The sequence below is a fragment of the Piliocolobus tephrosceles genome, chromosome 2, assembly GCF_002776525.5.
Source record: "Piliocolobus tephrosceles isolate RC106 chromosome 2, ASM277652v3, whole genome shotgun sequence".
In the NCBI taxonomy this organism is placed as follows: Eukaryota; Metazoa; Chordata; class Mammalia; order Primates; family Cercopithecidae; genus Piliocolobus; species Piliocolobus tephrosceles.
In genome coordinates this window covers 15,816,578-15,824,705 of record NC_045435.1, presented here as the reverse complement: position 1 = coordinate 15,824,705, position 8,128 = coordinate 15,816,578, and the positions used below count along the sequence as shown (strand labels likewise).

General features: G+C 39.6%; 1 non-coding gene across 1 annotated transcript; it reads right to left on the bottom strand.

Annotated features, from left to right (window-relative positions):
• Nucleotides 1-7,772: 7,772 nt before the first annotated feature.
• Nucleotides 7,773-7,879, bottom strand: LOC111545176. Its single transcript, XR_002732363.1, has one exon. It is a non-coding gene; the product is annotated as a U6 spliceosomal RNA (small nuclear RNA).
• Between the last annotated feature and the right edge of the window lie 249 nt (nucleotides 7,880-8,128).

The window sequence follows — 8,128 nt, the reverse complement described above, 5'->3', positions numbered from 1 at the left end:
TGCAAGACCGCCCACTGCCCGACACCGACCTCATCTGGTTCACCGATGGGAGCAGTTTCGTCTACCAAGGACAAAGGTATGCAGGGGCGGCGGTAACTTCAGAAACCGAAATAGTTTGGGCAGAGCCTTTGCCCCCGGGGACATCAGCTCAAAAAGCTGAATTAGTGGCTTTAACCCAAGCCCTACAAATGGGAAGAGACCACAAACTGACAATATATACTGACAGTCAGTATGCTTTTGCTACTGCCCACATACATGGGGCAATATACAGAGAAAGGGGGCTCCTCACGGCAGAAGGGAAAAATATCAAAAATAAGGAAGAAATCCTAGCTTTACTAGCAGCCCTTTGGGGACCCAGAAAGCTAGCAATAGTCCACTGCCCAGGACACCAAAAGGCTACTGACTCAGTCTCCCGAGGAAATAACTTGGCTGATCAGACTGCTAAAAATGTGGCTAAAACTCTCACACAACTACTAGCCCTACAACTACCTGACCCGGGGCCCAAAGAGTTACCCCCAAAATACTCAGAGAGTGACCTTCAGTGGATAGACAAACTTCCCATGGCCCAAATCCTTAATAATTGGTGGAAAGACTCTGAAAATAACATCATACTCCCAGAAAAATTAGGACAATGAGTGTTAGAACAAATCCATCGGAGCACCCATTTAGGCTCACGGCGAATACTGGACTTAATAAGATGCTCTAAACTAAAAATTAAAGACGCCTCCAGAAAGGCTGATCAAGTAGTCAAAAACTGTGTAGTTTGCCAACTCAATAATGCAGGTAACCAACCCCAAATCAGTGGAAAAAGGCAGAAAGGAGACAGACCTGGGGCCTATTGGGAAGTTGACTTCACAGAAATAAAACCAGGAAAATATGGATATAAATACTTGCTAGTCTTTGTAGATACCTTTTCAGGATGGACAGAAGCTTTCCCCGCAAAGAGAGAGACTGCTCAGGTTGTAGCGAAAAAAATCCTAGAAGAAATCTTGCCCAGGTATGGATTCCCAGTTATGATAGGATCAGACAATGGGCCTGCCTTCGTCGCTAAGGTAAGTCAGGGACTGGCTTCCATTATCGGGGCTGATTGGAAATTACATTGTGCATACCGCCCCCAGAGTTCAGGGCAAGTAGAAAGAATGAATAGAACATTAAAAGAGACCCTAACTAAATTGACTATGGAGACTGGTGCTAACTGGGTATTCCTTCTCCCTTACTCTCTGTTCAGAGTGCGTAACTCCCCTTACAAATTAGGACTTACCCCTTATGAAATTATGTATGGTCGGCCTCCCCCTATCATTCCTGACCTGAAAGACAATCTCATCCAAGCCGAAGCTGATAATAGTCTTAAACTCTTATTCTCCCTACAAGCCCTACAGAAAATTCATGAGGAGGTCTGGCCTAACCTAAGAGAACTGTACAAAACAGGACCTCCACCTGAACCACATCAGTTCCAGCCAGGAGACTGGGTTCTCATAAAACGCCATCGGCAAGAGACCTTAGAGCCGAGGTGGAAAGGACCGTTCCAGATAATCTTGACAACACCAACCGCACTCAAGGTGGGAAGAATCGCCGCCTGGATCCATTACACACACGCCAAACCAGTGGATCCAGTCTCGGACCTTGTCGGACCGCCAGCGACTTGGACAATCAACCAGACTAAAGACAATCCTTTAAAACTCACCTTGCACTGTCAACAACCTAAACTGTAAATATGATATCCCTTTCCCTCACAATGCTTTTGCTTGTACAGGCCTTTATCTGGGAGACCCAATCACAGGGGGCCTCATCCCCGTTTGCTTGGCGTTTTTACTTAACTGAGAATTGGACCGACCATGCCCAGACACAAAAAGAGAGCCAGGTCTTGGCAACAGCTGACTGCCACCCTGCAGGGTGTCAAACGGCCATCTATCTAAATTTCTCTGATTTTGCCGCACAACCGGGAAAGGTCACCCCCGCTATCTGTTTTCTCTTTGACCAACGAATCACCTGTTGTAAAAATTCTTGGGTCGAACAGAATGTTGGTTGTCCCTATGGGTCCTGTAAAATCCACACTGTCCAACTAATGGTCCTTAGAGCCCAGTACCAGCCCGTCATAACAGCAGAGTCAGACATCTAAGACCCAAGATTGGCTCTTAAAAGGCACCTGTTAAAAGGGGGGAATGAAAAGACTAAAAGACAGAAATGAAATCCACAGGCAGACAGCCGGGGCGGCACCCTGAGCCTGGTTAAAGATCGACCCCTGACCTAACCGGTTATGTTATCTATAGATTCCAGACATTGTATGGACAAGCGTTGTGAAAGTCCCTGTCCTATTCTGTTCTGTTCTGATTACCGGTGCTTGCAGCCCCCAGTCACGTACCCCCTGCTTGCTCAATCAAAACCACCCCCCTCCCACCCATGGTTACGCAAGCAGTTTGTCTAAAAAAAAACCCCTAGACGTTTGTGGTTTAAAAAAGGGCGGGAGCCAACCAGAAACTGCTGAATGTTCAAACTTCAAAATGCCAACCAATCCCAATCTTGTAACTGCAAAAATGCTCTAATCTTCTGTAACCTGTTTGTGCCTTACTATAAAAAGTAGGCTTGAGCTGTGCTTGAGGCCTCTCTCTTGCCCTCCTGACTACGCCTGTACGGAGAGAGGTCCGGGTTTGAACCTGCAATAAAGTGATCCCGGCCGCTTGGCTTTGACTTCGGTTTCTGGTGGTCGTCTTTGAGGGGGGTCTTGGAACTCAGGGCACAACACCAGAGTGCTGGGATTACAGGCGTGAGCCACCGCACCTGGCCCAGATTCTCCAGATGCAAACATCCCTCACAAAAGACAGCTCTGGAGGATTACCTCTGTATGCTGGTTCTCTGAATAACCATCTCAAAATATGTCAAAGAACTACATTTTGGGATGAAATATTATCATTTCCTTCACCATAGAAAAATTAATCTTTTTCTAGAATCACAAATAACCAGAAGAACACATCTTAAATGTATTTAATAAATCAGCAACAGTCATACTCCAATAAACCTGAATCTCATAGCAGCCAATTAACAACATTCTCTTCTGAGTTACCACATTTCTAAAGCTGGCATTAGCTCACTCCTACCTTTGAAAATTTACCATTCCCTCCACACTATGCATGCCCCAAAGTCCTGTGTAAGATTATTTATCTGCTTTGCTTGAGAAGACTGCTGGACTCTCATAACTATTGTTTACCTAAGTAAGCAATAAATTCAGCTTCGCATTTTATTGGCATTATTGGTTGGTGGGCTCATCCATTGATATAATTATGGTTTTATTTGGTTTGTTTGTTTGTTTGTTTTTGAGATGAAGTCTTGCCCTGTCACCCAGGCTGGAGTACAGTGGCATGATCTCAGCTTACTGCAACCTCCGCCTCCCGGGTTCAAGCGATTCTCCTGCCTCAGCCTCCTGAGTAGCTGGGACTACAGGCACCTGCCACCATGCCCAGCTAAGTTTTGTATTTTAGTAGAGAGGAGATTTCACCATGTTGTCCAGGCTGGTCTCAAACTCATGACCTCAGGTAAGCCACCCACCTGGGCCTCCCAAAGTGCTGGGATTACAGGGGTGAGACACTGTGACCGGCCAATATAATTATGTTTTATTTATTTATTTATTTATTTAATTTTTTTTATTATACTTTAAGTTCTAGGGTACATGTGCATAATGTGCAGGTTTGTTACATATGTATATATGTGCCATGTTGGTGTGCTGCACCCATCAACTCGTCAGCACCCATCAATTCATCATTTATATCAGGTATAACTCCCCAATGCAATCCCTCCCCCCTCCCTCCTCCCCATGATAGGCCCCAGTGTGTGATGTTCCGCTTCCCGAGTCCAAGTGATGTCCATCAGTGACAGACTGGATTAAGAAAATGTGGCACATAATTATGTTTTGTTTTGTTTGAGATGGAATCTCACTCTGTCACCCAGGCTGGAGTGCAGTGGCACAATCTCGGCTCACTGCAACCTCCGCCTCCTGGGTTCAAGCGATTCTCCTGCCTCAGCCTCCTGAGTAACTGGGACTACAGGTGCATGCCATCACACCTGGCTAATTTTTTGTATTTTTAGTAGCAATGAGTTTCACCATGTTAGCCAGGATGGTCTCGATCTCCTGACCTTGTGATCCACCCGCCTTGGCCTCCCAAAGTGCTGGGATTACAGGCGTGAGCCACCACACCCGGCCATGATTATGTTTTAACAAGTGTACTAACCTAGAAAAATAACCTTGACTCTGGTCCTTCTTTTCACAATTTTCTTCAGTACAATCTGGATATTTTTAGCAGTATTATCCTTATTATCCTTTGCCATATTTTTTTCCTTAAAGAATATATAATGGCCATCTCATATTTCTATAGTCAGTAAAACTTCTTTTGACATTCATGTCTCCATATAGCCATATAGGCTGGTTTCTATATATACAACTTGTCAGATCAACCAACACAGATAGGAGCTTCCAATTAGTATTTCATTTTTATGAAATTGCTTCACTGTCTTACTGGTCAAAATTCATTTGCCCTTGCAGAAACACTATCAAGCAAAAAAATAAATAAATAAAATAAAAAAAAATTTTAAAAAAATCACATTCTGGAATAATATTTTTAACTCATTTTAAAAATTGAACATTTATTCAACTAAATTGAATACAGTAACTTAATTGAACTTAGTAAAATATATTTAAAATATTTTACATTAGCCAAAATTTGCAGGATTTTATATTTGAAATGGAAACAAGGAGGGAAAATCAGATTTTATCATCAAATTTTGCTTAACTTCACACTCTTTGAAATGACTCTCAACTATTTCTCTGAAAGTAAAGCCTTTATAAGTGTGACAATGTTCTCCATGGTACAGTTAATATTGAACTATTAAAAAATAGAATGACAAAATGAATAGATCAATTTATTCACTTATATATTAGAAAAAATAAAATTGACATTTTCCCCATTGTTGTCCATAGACCCAGGCAAAAGGAATCTTTGATCAGGGTCATAAGTTTTAAAGAGTCTCACATATCATAAATATCATTTATTTTAAAAAATATGGGTTCTGAATCTCAGAATTCAACACTCAGTGCTGAATCTATAACCCTAAACATCAGCATCAACTCTTATGCCTAATAATTGTTCAGGCCCCAAGAAAAAGCTTTTAAACATTTCTTGCCCATGTCCTCCAAAACAAAAGGTGATTGCATCCAATTGCCAGAAAGTGTGTGAATTCTATAGCTTCCCTATCTGACACAAACACAGCTTGAGAGAGAGGAGGATATGAATAGCAGAGGTGCTTAAATAGGAGAAAAACCAATATAATTAACTAGTCAATTTCTTCCTGTCAGCATGAATACAATACATTCTCACGGAGCAAAAAAATTCCCATTCTACATACAACCCTAAGAGTCATAGAAGGTAGACATGACAAATTTACTATATTAAACAATTCTCATTACTAGGTCTAAACTTAACATCATATGAATACTTCATTTTCATGTAATATGTAAAAGAACATTATTTTATTAAATGTTTAATAGGATTTAATTAAATGAGAACATTAAATTAAAATGTTCAGTTTAATGATTTGAATTAAGTTTTGAAAATTATAATGTATAAGTTATATTTTGCATTTTAATTTCAAGATAAAACTTTTTGGAAAATAAATTTTAGTTATTTTTACATTAATATATTTTGGTGAAAATGTAATTTCTTATACTGGGAAAACAATTACAGTCTTTCAGATGATTGAAAGTGAGTTTCACTTTTACATCATAATAGTATACATAAAAGTGAAGAGCCAAACAAGTTGAAAAAATAAACTCTTTAGAATGGTAATTTATTTATTTTTATTTAAATGAAAAAAATGAAAGAAACTAGATTTTACTTAAACATGACCAAGCTAAGTTTACCATACAGGATACTACAAATGATTAATTTAATGAAGATTTATTTTTTAATCAAAATAATGAAAACGAGAAAAAAAAGTATCTCCTCAAATTCAGAACTTGAACAGATCAGATGAAAATCCTGCAATTTCACTTAATCATTCTTGATTAAAAGAACATTAAATGTGTTACAAGCATACAAAAAGGAGCATGTGTGTTTATTAGAACTGAAAGAAAACTGAATAAACAGCAATTTATCGTGTTCTACAATGATAAGAAAATGCCTATACAGAATATCAGTGTGAAGTAATTTAAATAATAAAATTATTTGTTCATTTTTGCCAAGTGTGACATTGGTTTTGTATACAATATTTACAGAAAAAAAAAATAGATTTTGTAGAAATTATCTCAAAAAGTGATGTGACATTAAACATGTAAACCTGATATAAATAATAAAATGAATAATCACTACACTTGAGGAATATTTCCTGTCCCAATGCAAAACCAAACACCACTTAGGACCATTTAGCATCACTAGGATTCTTGGCTTTAGTTCCTGATAAATATGTTAAATATACCACTAATTATTTCTGGGTTTGCCTTTCCAATCCACCAAAGTCAAATTCTGTAAGCTGGACTACTCACAGACATCCTCCTATACACTTCACTGTTTTCACTATGCAGAGGAGAAGCACAGGTAACTTCAGGTATGTATCCCTGAAAATGTTCTCCCTACTGTCCTTCCCAAGGAATTCCAAGCGATCCTTGACAGCAGTGCCCCGATAAGTAGAGTTCACTGACCCTGGATGCCCCACCCCGGCAGGCCACTGTTTCTGAAATTGAACAGGTTTCTGTAGGTAAGTATAACATAAGCAACAGAGCCCCCCCTATAATCCTGTCATCCAGAACCACCTTGTAGAGTACAACTCCTAGTAAAAAGTCCCTTTGGTATTTGACTTACTGTAGGTATCTTTAAATGAGGTCCAGAAGACCTCATTTACCTGGCCATGAGATACCTGGCCATGAAGATACCTGGCCATGAAGAATTCTGGCTTATCTTGTAGCAAGGGTGTATCTGCTTGTGCTTAAAAATACACAGAATGAATCTCAGCCACGAAAAAACAGGTGAACTTGCTCTATTCTACTTTTTGAGCATCTGTTTGCATCAGCAGGTAGAAGAGGCCATTTTAAATTGCAGGTTCAGTAAAATACTGAGAAGCCAACAGGCATCTCAAGACACACTTAAAAGTGTTTTCTCAGCTTTTGTCTATTAGTAGTCCAATCTTCTGAGCCTAGAATGTCCATGGAAGAGAGGGCCAGTGAATCAAAATTCTCTCATCCCTTCTGTAAGTTCTGCTATATAAAACAATGCAAATCACCATTATTCACAACAGCTAAACCTTGGGAGCAGTCCAAATGCTCACTGATGGATGGATGGCTGGCTGGCTGGATGGATGGATATGCAAAATGTGGTCCATTCACATGATGAAATATTATTCAGCCTTAAAAAGGAAGAAAATTCTGACAGATGTCACAACACGGATGAACCTTGAGAACATAATCTGAAGTGAAATAATTGAACCCTTTACCATTAAGTAATGCTCATCTTTGTCTTTTTAAAATCTTTGTTGCTTTAAAATCTATCTTGCCTGAAATTGGAATAGCGACTCCTACTGTGTTGTGTTTTCAAATTGCTTGGCAGATTTGTCTCCACCTCTTTACTGTGAGCTTATGGGTGTCATTGCATCAGAGATGGGTTCTTGAAAACAGCATACCATTCAGTCTTGCTTCTTTATCCAGCTTGCCACTCTGTTCCCTTTAATTTGGGCATGTAGCCCATTTACATTCAAGATTAATATTGATATGTGCAGAATTGACCCTGTCTCAGTAAAAATATGAATGCTTCATGAATTTTTGTGTCATTCTTGCACAGGAACCATGTTAATCTTCTCAATATTGTTCCAGTTTTAGTATATGTGCTGCCAAAGTGAGCATGAAATATGAATATTTTGCCTTTCAGAATTGCCCTGTGAGTCTTCCCTGTGAAAGACAATGTTCTGTTTTAACTCCAAACTGGTTGGTTTTCTATCCTCCTGAGAGGGTTCTGATGACGATTTGATCACCATTTCTCTTACCCATACCAATAAGTCTATTGCAAACAGTAGAGGAAAGCTTCATCTCCCACAGCTTCCTCATACAACATTTGTCAATACTTCTTTCCCACACCCATGCTGATAACTATAT